Here is a 14571-nt window from a genome sequence, read left to right on the forward strand (position 1 = left end):
CCACCCTTGGCAGCACACACACACACACACACACACACACACACACACACACACACAGCCTTTGTTCTAGATTCCATTTCATTATGGATGCTATTCCTGGTGGTCTGCACATGGCACAGGTATCTCTAAAACTGCTAGGGTCTTTCTAGTGGATTCTCCTTTGAAACTCAAGCATCACCACTTAATGCTAAGTCTCAGTTGCTTTCAAAACCCCTTCTTGTCTTTAAAACTAATATCAATTTGGTGACTCTTAACAATAAAAATTTTGGCTACCAGTACAAGATACTTTATTTTATATAAAAGCATGGAGGTGCAACTTTAATAACTTAGAAAACAAACATTGCTTTTTAAATAACATCTTTCATAAACCTTCTTTTGTGAGTTTGTTTTCAGTATAATTCTAATCCAAAATATCTTATAGATCTGCTGATGTCTCTTTGGCTGCTTTATACCATGTGGTCACCTTTCATCAGGATTGTGGCAAAGTCACATGCTCCCCTCCCCCACTCTTCAAATAGGAAACATGGCTGTCAGCAAAGTAGTTGCTTTAATGGGGAACAACAGCTAAAATGGTGGCAAGCCACACATTGGCATAATGGGTGTTGCCGCACGAACTGTAAGAGTACCTATACATATATTTTTAACTATAAGCCCCTCATGTTTTGAGTATTAAGTGAACTTTTTTGTTACAGATTTTCAAGTACACTTAATAAACATAAAAATGTTGAGGTATAAAAGCATTCTCACCTAATAATCTAAAGAACCTAAGGTGTGTACCTTATCAAAAATTTTAGGCAGTTAAATAAAACCAAATGTTTAATTTTTAGCTGTTTTGTTCTTTTTTCACTGTCACAGAGTCAGGCACACACCTAACTTATAGTACAGAGAGGAGACTTTTTAAAATAAGCATGCTTGAGTTTAGAGAAAGAGAACCCTAACCCAACTCTACAGTCAGCTATTCAATAAAGTAGAACAGCATAAAACAACTAATATTATCCACACTCAAAAGACATTTTTAAACTGAATCTAGTGACCAGAAAACTCAGAGGTAAACTCTGAGCCTTGGCCATTAAGCATCCATGGCAAACTGTTTTAACTGGTGGCTGGCCACTGGTAGTAGCAAAGAGAACAAAACCTAACCAATGAACATAGATCACAGGAATCTCACACATTCAAAGGTGTCCAGTCACAAACAAAATTATTTGGTGGTCACTGTCATACATATATTCAACTGAGACTGGCCCATTTTCATTTTGGCTCCTATATTTGCAACAAAACTTATTACATCTAAAAACACAAACCCATTCACATACAAAAAAAAACAGAAATAATTTTCCAAACAAAAGAATTAGATGGGTGGGTGACATACCAATTTTTGTCCTGAATGGGAGAAGATTAGGATCAGTCAAACCCCTCCACACCCCAGATCAGGATCCCAGCAGACCAAATATCATATAAAATTACTATGACTTATCAGGGGAAGCCTCTGTAGATACTTGCTGCATTTGTCAGCAGGCCAGTTTTCTCTCATGGTCTGTAAAATCTAAAGCATGCCTCAGGGCCTTTAAACATCTCAAGGTACACACTTCCTGAGATGGCCCTTCAGCATCAGTTTCCAAGAATGAAAGTCTAAGTTTAGAATTATGTGGGAGTCTGGTCTCTTTGTGGCCTCCAGAAAATGTTAATCCCACCAGGTGAGAATAAGACCACTATCACATTTTTTTTGATGCAAAATTGAAGCAAGCTTTATTAAATACTGTCCAGGATGATGGACACTGGACCAGACCATATTTAGGATTCCCAGAAAATGTCCAAAAATTACATTAGTCAGGAGTTTATAAAGGCAAAACTCACAACTTTACATACATCCTGCCTTTATCCATTCAAATGTAAGCAAGATTTCTGCCTGTGTACCTCCAACCTGAGTGTGACTAATCACATCCTGTGCAGTGAAGGCATCCAAGCTTGTTTACAGAAGCAGAAACAAGTGGCTTGTTATCTTACATGATCAGCAGCTCCCAGCATTCCAGAAAGTTATCTGTCCTTGGGTAAGTGGGGCTTACTGGTTAGAGACAATTTTGTTTTATAGATCACTAGTGCACAGCAAATTTGAAATTAAAACATAAATTTAGCCTTCACAACATCTCCTTGACACAACCTGAAAGCTTTAAAAATTACTGGTTAATCATGGGCTAGTTTCTGTGATGAACAGTTGGGAAATTACAAACTCTTAGGATTGCTGTATAAAACAACATACACAGGTTATTGAGATGGCTTAGTAGGTATAGGACATTGCCATAAGTCTGACCACCTCATTTTGATCCATGGAATCCACATGGAAGAACAGGAGAATGGATCCCTGGCCACCAGAGTTTGAGCCATGGAACTCACGTGGTAATGATAGAACAAGAGAAATTATTCCTGGAGGTTCTCTTCTTATATCCTGAACCTGAGCATATAGGTTTATGTATACATAAAAAGATATTCTTCAGGTCAGTACTATAAATACGCTTGGAGGGGATGAATTTATCAACATGCTTGACAGAATTTTCTTCATGAATTTACTAAAATTGGACTATGAAATCTATGTTGTACCTGTGCACTAGAGCGTTTTGGTATGGTAAAAAGAAAAAGTATACTATGTTAAAATTGTGTGACATTTTATGAGTTCAGTATGAATTTTTCAGATTTTACAATGCATTTTATTATATATATATATATATATCTACTAGAATGATGTGATATCTTAAGAATAAGATGGTTTCAATGAAGTGGTTATTGTTACTCTTTTAAATAGTAATTCAATAAGCATTTTGTATGGGATTTTATACTTAAGAAGTCACTTGAGCAGGCCAGAGTGACTGACCTACCAGGGAGTGCCATAGGAGGCCCAAGCAACCAATCCACCCATGAGTGCCAGAGGCCTGAGTAACTGACACATCTGGGGGAGAGTGACCAGAACCATAGCCCTGCCTCTACCTCAAGGAATAACCATCTAAGTCCTGGGTCTTGATGAACCTGGAGGAGAGATCACCAGAGGCTCTGTTCTTCTGAAAGAGTGCTCAACAGAGCCACAGCCCCAACTATACCAGTTTGAAGAAAAAGGACCCCTGAAGCACAGGCTCCAACTATACATATTGGAAGAAGAGATGAGTAGACAAAAAGGTAAGAATACACTCAACAACATAAAGAGACACATGACAATACCAGAAACTAGTGGCTCTACAAAAGCAAGATTGGAACACCTCAATGCAGATGAAGCAGAAGAAAATGACCTTAAAAATAACTTCATGAAAATTATTGCAGGTCTTAAGGAAGAAATGAAAAATGTCCTTAAAGAAGTGGAGGAAAAGACAAACAAAAATTGAAAAAAGTCAACAAATCCCTTAAAGAAACCAAGAAAAAGCAAACAGGTGAAAGAAACGATTCAAGACTTGAAAACAGAAATAGAGACAATAAATAAAACACAAACCAAGAGAATTCTGTAAGTGGAAAATTTGAGTATATGATCAGGAACCACAAATCCAAGCATAAATATATATAAGTCACCTCCCTGACCATTGGAATGGGCCTTTAATACAATAGGAAAGCTGTTATTTTTATGTGTGCAAGTTGTACCCCTATTGTACCAGTAGGAATATCTTGCTTAGTGTATTAATAATACAGAAGGGGGGTCTTGTTAAGCAACACTGTTGGTGTTGACCCACTTTGGCCAGTGAGACTAAGTCTATGAGGATCCAAAGAAATGTTGAAGATCTGAATTAGGGACTTGGGGGTTCACGTCATTTAAGAACAAAAGCAGTGCAAGCAGAGCACTTCTCCCTTTCATTAATAAATCAAGAAACTCATGGGGTGATGTTTATAGTTAGCTTAAGAAAAAGGAAGTATAGTGAGGACATTATATCTTGAGAATATTATCTTTGGTAATGGAAAAAGCTAAGAATATTCCTTCAAGGCCTTTGTCTTTCCCACAGGGATAATATATACATCCCAGGACATTCCTTTAATGCCCTTGCTTTTAAGTACATTTACTTATCAAAGTTCTGCAGTTTCTTCTAAACTACCATGTTCTTCACTATGCCCCATCCATAGTTCATGGTAAGTGGCAATGCCAATTATCTTGAAGGTAGTGCTTGACAACATGCCAATTTTTGGATGACTTGGATTGACTCTTACCTGTCCTTGGTGAAATATGCTACAAATCTCTTGCCAGTGTTTTTGATATGTTTAATATTTGAATTCCTTGATGCTAAGGACCCCACACTGAAGGGTAGAGCTGGGATAATGTAATATTTTTTTGCCGAAGTTGGCAGTTCCGTAGAAGAATCATTTGTGCAAGAAATTGCATCTTATATAGAACCTATTACTTTACTCGTATTAGTAAGCATGAGACACAGGATCTGGAAAAAGAAGAAAATCTTATGAAAATTTTAGCAGTTAGAAAACTATGATTCAACCATTAGACTTTCATGTTCTCCCTCAGAAACATGGAACTAGCATGGACAAGAAAATATTTTGAATATAAAATTAATGACAGGCCTTGGTACCCTCCTGAAGGGAAAGTAAGTAGTTTTAGGACTCTTGATGTTCTTTTGCCCTTTGCATGATTTTAATAAAGATAGGAACCATATTGAAACAAGAGTTTATGACAGAGACAAAGAGAAACACTGCCTGGCTTCATGAGCAAACTTGTCAGAAGAGGACTGCTCTGATATTGTAGAAAGAACAAAGAACAGAGCACAACACTTCCAAAGCCAAAGGAAAGGATGGTAGTCTTATGTAAGATAGAAGAGAAAACATTTAAACAAGAAAAATCAGATATTCACTACAGTAGATTAATAGTATAATACAGAAAAAGCTTGATATAACAGGTAGTAGGAAGTAACTTCTGATCTATTACCTTAGTCAAACTTAAATGGAGACATTCTGTCTAGTATTTTTGGAACCACAAGTATTTACAACACTGATGTTAGGGGAAAAGAAATTGAGTTAAAATAATTGATTTTATCATAATGTTACACTTTAGTTCTCATGAAATTTGCTGTTTGCTCATTTTGCTTCTTTTTACTTCTTTATGCTTCTGTAATTTTGGAAGACTTTAGAAAAACTATGTACCATGAAAAGACTTTTTAATCAATGCTTAAATTCTCTGAGAAAATTATTTTGTGTAGAAATAAAGCCTGTGTGAGATGCAGGTTATCAGAGTAGTTCAAGCCATAGTGATATGTGCTTCCTCTCTGTCCATGTCCTGTAAAATGAAACTAAGAACTGTCCTATGTCTGATTTCTCTGTCGCTGTTTTTGCATCCACCAATTCAGATGTGCCCTCATTGGGAGCTGGACTCCGGTATGTAAATTCACAGTTTTCTTACACATGATCCCACAGCTGCAAACAGTCCTACCCCTGAGCTATCAGTATACCATCTTCAGGCACAGTGAATACCAGTCAATGGAAGCAAGAGCTAGTCTACAGTTTACTCCCAGCTTTATTTCTCCTTCACCTGTGCTCACAGCATTGCAGCATCTTCATCAATAGGGTCTTACTGTCTAATTTTGACATGTACCCATCATCAGTGATCATAGCCTTTTTTATTGCAGGGGCCACACCAACAAATAACTCATTGGGTAGCAAACCATCCCTCTTACTTGGGTTCTCATATAACAGTCATATAGTTTCTGGAAGAACCTTCTTCCACCCACATTAGGGTCCAGTCTGCACTTAAGGTCCTCAGCTGTTGCTTTTGAAACTCATTCTTTTTTTCCAGTTAACCCAACCCCAATAGTGTTATAGGGGGGATAAAAGTATCATTATACCTGATTTTCTTCAGACCAGGGTTGCACATTATTGTTCCTGAAGTGGGTGATCTGGTGACTATAAATTCTATGTAGGCACCTATACATAATACTGAGTTGGGTAAGGCCCTTGATGGTAGCCTCCCAGTTTCTTGCTTGCAGGAAAAGGCCTATATAATGCCTGTGTCCGTGTAATGCAAATGAGAATATATTTACACCTTTCAATCATTTGCTGGAGCCTTATATAATCTATCTCCCAATTCTTCACTTGTGCACACATCTCATCAGAGCATCTTGATGCTGTAACCAGGAATAAGCCCCACAGGTCTCTACAACACACTGTATATGAGAGTATTTTATTAGAATGCCATGCACCTTTGACTATTTTCTAGCCCATTCTGACTCTCTTATATTCAGAATATATATGAATCTAGTGTGCTGTTTTAAGGGATACCTTAAAGTAGAGGCCCCACACCTTGGTGAGGGCATCAGTTTCTTGATTCCCTGGGAGACTCAGAAGGCAATAGGATTCCATATGATAAAACAGCAGGGGCTCAAGTTACTGTTGTACTTTTGTCGTAAATTTCTTTCCATATACATTGCTCCCACAAAGGCCATCTAATAACTTGCCATTTTCTCTCCTCCATCCATTAGATCAGAAATTTGAATACCACCCAACTGTCAATGCAGATGATCACCACTCACTGCTTTTGTGTTACTACTATCCATACATCTTTCAGATTATTTACCTGGTAATTTCTCTTTATTCTCTTCTGAGCCACATAGCATCTTTGTTTATTTGTATTGCCACTTCTATCTATTTTTGTTTGGAGACTCTCCTAGTACCATCATGTACCATCAGAGAAAATTGGGGATGTCCCTTTTAGCACTTTCTCAGGTTTGACAGGAGGGTCAATTACATGCAGTGAGGTGGGTGTTGGGGGGATCACTGGCTTGAAACAACACTGGCTTCAGTATCATTTGCATGGTATTGGTGATTGAGCTTGCTGATACCACTCTTGTTGGTTGCTGTAACTATATATGGCACCTTTGTAGTGTTTGGTTTTGCATGACCCCCCAAAAGGGCTTGGCCAAAAGGCAATTTCTACAGTAATGGCAGTAGAGCCACTAACGGATTTCTACTATTGTAGCGTCTTATCTATCACCATTAATTGCTGTTCTAAGACTGTATACCAAGCTTCTGCATCTTTCCATGATGGGAACCAAAATCCTATTAGAACTATCTTCCTTTGATTGTTTTTGCAGAGGCCCCAACCACAGCCATACTGATTTCCAAATTGACCGTACAAGTTTGTACTCCTGCCAGCAGTTCCCCTTACTCTACATCCTCTCCAACATAAGATGTCCTCAGTATTTTTGACCTTAGCCATTCTGACAGATGTAATATGGTATCTCAGGGTTGTTTTTGATTTGTATTTCTCTGATGGTTATGGATGTCTAGCAATTCCTCATATATCTTTTGAACATTGAAATTCTTCTGTCAAGAATTCTCATTTAGATCTGTATCCATTTTTAATTGGATTATTTGGTATTTTGATGTCTAGTTTTTTTGAGTTCTTTATGTATTTTGGAGATCAACCCTCTGTCAGATCTGGGGTTGGTGAAGATCTTTACCCATTCTGTAGGCTGTTGTATTGTCTTATTTACCATGTCCTTTGCCTTACAGAAGCTTTTCAATTCTAGGAGGTCCCATTTATTAATTGTTTCCCACAGTGTCTATGCTCCTGGTGTTATATTTAGGAAGTGGTATTCTGTGCCAGTGTGTTCAAGTCTACTTCTTACTTGCTTTTCCATCAGGACCAGTGTAACTGGTTTTATGTTGAGGTCTTTGGTTCACTTGAACTTGAGTTTTGTGGATGGAGATAGATGATCTATTCGCAAACTTCTCTTGGTTGACATCCAGTTATACCAGCAACATTTGCTGAAGATGATTTTTTTCTTTTGTACAGTTTTGGATTCTTTGTCAAAAATCAGGTGTTCATAGGTGTGTGAATTAATGCCAGGAACTTCAATTTGCTTCCATTGGTCCACATGCCTGTTTTTATTCAAATATCAAGCTGTTTTCATTACTATAGCTGTATAAAAGAGTTTGAAATAGGGGATGGTGATACCTCCAGAAGTTCTTTTATTGTACAGGATTGTTTTTATATGCTGTTTTTTTTCATAACAAGTTAAGTATAGTTTCTTTTGAGGTCTGTAAAGAATTGAACTGAAATTTTGAAATTCTGAATCTTTAGATTGCTTTTAGTAACAATGCCTTTTTATTATGTTAATCCTATATCCAAGAGATTGGGAGATTTTTTACATTTTTCTGATATTTTCTTCAAATTCTTGTTTTTCAAAACTTAAAGTTCTTGTCTAACAAGTCTTTCACTTTGGTTGGAGTTTCCCCAATATATTTTATGCTATTTGAGTCTCTTGTCAAAGGTGGAGTTTCTTTCTTTCCCTTCTCTCTGCCCATTTATCATTTGTATATAGGAGGGCTACTGATTTTTTTTTTAGTTAATCTTGTATCCTGCCACAGTACTGAACATTTTTTTTATCAGCTGTTTGAGTTTTCTGGTAGAAATTTATGGGTTACTTACATATCTATCATATTATCTGCAAGTAGCAAAAGTTTGACTTCTTCCTTTCCTGTTTGTATTTCCTTGATCTCCTTTTGCTGTCTTATTCCTGTAACTAAAATTTCAAGCCTATATTGAATAGATATGGAGAGAGTAGACAGCCTTTTCTTGTTCCTGATTTTAGTGGAATGAATCACTTTGAGTTTCTCTCCATTTAATTTGGTGGTAGCTGTTGGCTTGCTGTATATTGCTTTTATTATGTTTAGGTATGTTCCTTGTATCCCTGATCTCTCCAAAACCTTTAGCATGAAGGGGTGTTAGATTTCATAGAAGTTTTTTTTTTTCCCAGCATCTAATGAGGTTGATCTATAGTTCTCTTTCTTTGTTGCATCTTTGTGTGGTTTGGGTATTAGGGTAACTGTAGCTTAATAGAAGGAGTTTGGAAATGTCCTCTCTGTTTCTCTTGTGTGGAAAAATTTGAGTAGCATTGGTATTGGCTCTTCTTTGATATTCTGGTAGAATTCTGCACTGAGTTCATTGGGTCTTTGGCTTTTTTTTGTGACTTTAAGGACTACTTCTATTTCCTTGCGGGTTATGATCTATTTAAATTGTTTATCTGGTCTTAATTTAATTTTGGTATGTGATACTATCCAGAAAATTATCCATTTATTTCAAATTTTCCAATTTTGTGGAGTACAGATTTTTGAAGTATGATATGATTTTTTTTTGCATTTCCTCAGTGTCTGTTGCTATGTCCCTTTTTTGCATTTCTGATTGATAATTTACATACTCTCTTTGCCTTTTGGTTAGTTTGAATAAGGGTTGGTCTATCTTTTTTAACTATTTGATTTTCTCAAATAACCAATTCTTTGTTTCATTGATTCTTTTTATTGGTCTTATTGTTTCTATCCTATTAATTTTAGCCAACAATTTGGTTATATCCTAGTGTCTACTCCTCCTTGGTGAGTTTTCTTCTTTTTGTTTGAGAGCTTTCAGGTGTGCTGTTAAGTTGCTAGTTTGAGATTTCTTTAATTTCTTTATGTAGAGTTTAAATGTTATTAACTTTCTTCTTAGTATTGCTTTCATAGTGTTCCATAAGTCTCAGTATGTTGTACATTCATCGCCATTATATTCTAGAAAGTCTTTAATTTCTTTCTTTATTTCTTCCTTGATCCATTAATAAGTCAGTTGAACATCATTCAATTTACACGGGTTTACAGGCTTTCTGCAATTTCTGTTATTCTTGAATTCTAACTTTAAAATCTGAGAAGATACAGTGGTTTATTTCAACTTTTTGTTTCTGTTAATATTTGCTTTGTAACCTAGTATATGGTTAGTTTTAGAGAAAGTTTCATGGGGTGCTAAGAAGAAGTTATTGTTGGCAGAGACTGCTCATTCATACTTGGCCACCCAGACCCAAAAAACCACTCAGAAACTATATTACTTAAAACACTGCTTGTCCTATTAGCTTAAGCATATTGATAATTATCTCTTTTATCTTAAATTAACTCATTTTCACTTTTACATTTTATTATGAGGCTCATGGTTTACCAGTAAAGTTCCCAGGCATCTGTCCTCTTCACCAGCAGCTACATGGCTTCTCATTGACTCTGCCTACTCTCTCTCTATCTTTTCCAGCCTGACTATATTCTGTTAATCTATTGTTTGAAAGCAGCTTCTTTATTAACCAATGACAATAAAACATATTCATAGCATAAGACAGGAATCATACATCACCTAATATTTTCTGTCTAAATAAAAAGGAAGGTTTTATCTTTAATATAGCAAGATTATATACAACAAAACAGATATTAAGCAAGAATTATAGTTACAATATTTAGTTCTTTTATATTTTGCAAAACAAGGAAAATACTCTATCATTTATCATATATTTATAGGTCTAAAGTTTTATATATAACCTATCTTTTATCATAACTAAGAAAAATTATAACTATAACTATATGTTCTTCAACTCCATAAAAGACCCCAGAAGGATACATTACCTAAGTAAACAGGAATTGCACTGTAAGCAACTGCCAAAACTCTAGAACTGACAGAGACATCTCACTGCCTGGACCATTACCCCAAAGTTCTCTGTATCATTGGGACACCCATCTTCAACCTAAAGGTCAATAGTATCAAACAGACTTTTCTATGAAGCAGGAAATTTCAAAGACAGTTCCACCTATATTGGCAGTTTGTCAGTCACTTTCTTCTGTATCCTACAGAATTTCTGGAAGACTTTTTCATAAAGTAGAGACTCTGAAGGACTGTCTCACCTTTAGACAAGTTCAATAGTCATTTTTCTGTGGGTACTGCATGTCTGGTTCATCAGGCATAACATCAAGCAGTTCAGACAAGAGCAGTTTCTTGCCCAAATGTCTAACCAACTTCATAAGGAGCATCTTTGATGTCCATTATCCTCTTGAATTAGATTGTTGCTGCGAGGAAAAGATGACTCTCATTTCATTTTCATTGTCATGAAAAGTCCTAAGTTTTTAAACATTTTAAATGTCTGTTAATCTTTGAAAGGTTTGAAGAATAACTATCCATCTGAAATATATTTCTGTGCATCTAGAAATTCTAACTAACATGGCTACAAACTTGTCTATTATAGATGACTATTAACCTATATTTCTCAATTAATTAATTTCTTAATTATCTACATTGCATTTCTAAATGAGCTGTATAAACACAATACCTTACTCAAGAATGGAAATATACATATAACAAAATTGACCTTAAATTTGTATCAATAGACCAAGGTCCATACCAATGCAAAGTATTCATATCTATAGCATACCCCTTTAAATGTGAACAAACATTTATAAATAATCATTTAGGAAATTTGGGTGTTGTTGTCTAGACTACTTCTTGCTGATTGGGGGTACTGTTAATCAGGTTTGTCATGGGGTATGCTGTGTGGTAGATTCATCTCAGCCAGCAGTCCTGAAGTCATCATGGATATTGGACCGCCTAGGCCATTGTTTCAGGGGGTCTTGTTTGACCAAACCTCTTTAGTCTGAAAGGAATCCACAGGCTCTCAACCTCTGTAGAAACAAAATAGAACCTCTTTTCCAAAGCAAAATATCCTTAGACCCAAATTTTGAAGTCAAGATACCTTTAAACTGTATATGTTGGGTTATCTTAGCAGCCTATACAATGAAGTGTCTCTCTGTACTTAGTTCATTCACAGTCAAAAAAGCCTGGGACTGAAAATGCATGGGATAAAACCGGACTCTCTGAACATGGCGAACAATGAGAGCTGATGAGAAGCCAAGGACAATGGCACTGGGTTTTGATCCTACTGGCTTTGTGGGTGCCTAGCCTGTTTGGATGTTCACCTTCCTGGACCTGGATGGAAGGGGGAGGACCTTGGACTTCCCACAGGGCAAGGAACACTGACTGCTCTTTGGACTGGAGCGGGAGGGGGAAAGAAATGGATGGAGGGGGAGAGGAGTGGGGGAGGTGGGGGAAATGGGAAGCAGGGAGGAGGAGGAAATTTTTTCAAGAAAAAAAAGAAATCCCCCCAAAATTTAAAGAAAACAAAATAATATACATAATCCAGACTTTGTATATTTCATATTTATGTGGTTTATTTTCCTAACTCTATTACTTTTTCTACAAGTTTAATATTTATTTTATTATCTTTACTTCTTTAATCAATGACTGGCTGTACTCTTTTATATTATAACTGTCTATACACTTTTTCCTCTCTCTCTCAAGCCTACATAAATTTATCCAACACTGTGACTAATTTACAAGTTTTTCCATCTGGATTTGTTTTTATTTTGTGTGTATCTGTAATTTTTTTGACCAGTAGCACTTTTTTTTTAAATGTTACACAGGTGTGACTAGGACCAACTCTGCCCAGTCCGACATGGCTGAGGCATGTTTGCTGTCTCTGATAGCCATGCACATTGACCCATTTTCAGGCACACAGCAGGTCTATGTTGCCATTAAGCAAGTTGTAACACTCTATTCACAAACCCCATTTAAATGCTCCATAGCCAGACCTCCCGAAAGAGTCAGAACCCTTTGTGCTGAAAAATCAGGAAGCCACCATTTAAAAAAAAAGTCTTGCAATTTTTACTGCACCTCTCTTAAAAGAGCTATAGTGCCTGCCAGTAAACAGAGCCCATCCAGAAAAAAATGTGGCGAAACTGTGAGGTTTGTTTGTGTGTCTAGAATTTTATATTCATAGCATACAGAGGGGAATTACTCATCATGTTATATTCTTTTGTGTTTTGATGAAATGGTCTATAGATGTGTGTTAAGTTCATCTGAGTCATAACATCTGTTAGTTCCTTTATTTCTGTTAAGTTTCTGTCTGTCAGATTTGCTCATTGATGAGAGTGGGGTTTTAAAGACTCCCACTATTAGTGGATAGGTTTTGATGTATGATTTAGGTTTCACTTATGTTTCTTTTACATATGTAGGTGCCCTTATGTTTTGGGCCTAAATGTTCAGAATTGAAATATTATCCTGATGGACTTTTCCTGTGATGAATATGAAATGTCCTTCTTTAGCTTTTTGATTACCTTTATTTTTGAAGTCTATTTTGTTAGATATTATGATGGCTACACCAGCTTGCTTTGTGGGTCCATTTGATTGAAAAATCTTTTCACAATGCTTTATTCTGAGGTAATGTTTGTCTTTGAAGTTGAAGTGTATTTATTGTAAGTAGCAGAAGTATGGAAATTATTTTTGTATTCACTCTGTTAACCCGTGTCTATTTTTATAGGTGAAATGAGTCCATTGATATCAAGGGTTATTAATAACCTGTGATTGGTAATTTCTATTATTTTTTGGTGGTAGTGTGGGTGTGTATGTGTCTTCCTTTTTTAGGATTTGTTCATGTGGGTTTATCTATTGTCTGTACTTTTGTGGGTGTAGTTAACTTCCATAGGTTGGTGTTTTCCTTCTAGTAATTTCCACAGGGTTGGTTTTATGGATATGTATCGTTTAAATCTGTTTTTTTCATGGAATATCTCTTTTTCTCCATTTATCATGATTGAAATTTTTGCTGGGTATAGTATTCTGGGTTGGAATCCATAATCTCTTAGTTTTGCCAAACGCCTGTTAAGGACCTTCTGTCTTTCAGAGTCTCCATTGAAAAGCTGGGTGTTATTCTGATGGGCCTGTTTTTATATATTAGTTGGCCTCTTTACTTTGCAGCTCTTAATACTGTTTCTTTATTCTGTGTATTTTCTGTTTTGATTATTACGTGGTAAGGGAACTTATTTTGGTCCAGTCTATATAGTATTTTATAAGCTTCTTGTATATTCATAGGCATTTTCTTCTTTAGGTTGGGAAAGTTTTCTATTATGATTTTATTGAATATATTTTCTGTGCCTTTGAGCTGGTATTCTTATTTTTCTTCTATCCCTATTATTGTTAGATTTGGTCTTTTCATGGTATCCCAGATTTCCTGGACATTTTGTGCTATGGCTTTGTTGGCTTTAATGCTTTCTTTGACCAATGAATCTATTTCCTCTATCAGATCTTCAATATCTGAGATTCTATCTTCCATATCTTGCATTCTGCTGGTTATACTTCCATTTGTAACACCTGTTAGTTTACCCAGATTTTCCATTTCCAGAATTTCTTCTGTTTGTGCTTTCTTTCTTTCCTTTATTTCAATTTTCAAATTTTTAACTGTGTTCTCCACTTCTTTGATTGCTTTTTCTTGGTTTTCTTTAAGAGATTTATTGATTTCTTACACTTTTTTTTTGCTTGGTTTACCCTGGATTTTTCTAAGAAAAAATTTTATTACCTGTATAAATTTCTCTATTATCGTAATAAATTAATTTTATTGCCATTTTTCCTGATTCTTCTGTGTTGGGGTTTTCACATAGTGTTGTTGCAGAATCACTAGGTTCTGGTGGCACCAGAACAACTTTAGGTTGTTAAATATATTCTTGCACTGTCAATGCATCTCTTCTCCCAATTGGTACAGGCAGTATCTTTGTCTTTTGGTCCAATCAGTGTAGGCAATATCTATGTCTCTGGGAGTTGCTCAGGTCACAGGGAGTAGGTGAGTAGGTTTGGGGTGGTTAGGCTGTCCAGCTGGGAGGCCATTCCCTCACCACTTGGTCCCATTGGTTCAGGTGATATATATGTCTCAGATAGCTGCTGAGGTCACCTGGGATGGGTGAGTTTAGGGGCAGAGTGCGACTTGTAAATTACAGGGT

Source organism: Microtus oregoni, unplaced genomic scaffold (genome assembly GCF_018167655.1).
Source record: "Microtus oregoni isolate MIOR12 unplaced genomic scaffold, Mior012 000145F_ref0000173, whole genome shotgun sequence".
NCBI lineage: Eukaryota > Metazoa > Chordata > Mammalia > Rodentia > Cricetidae > Microtus > Microtus oregoni.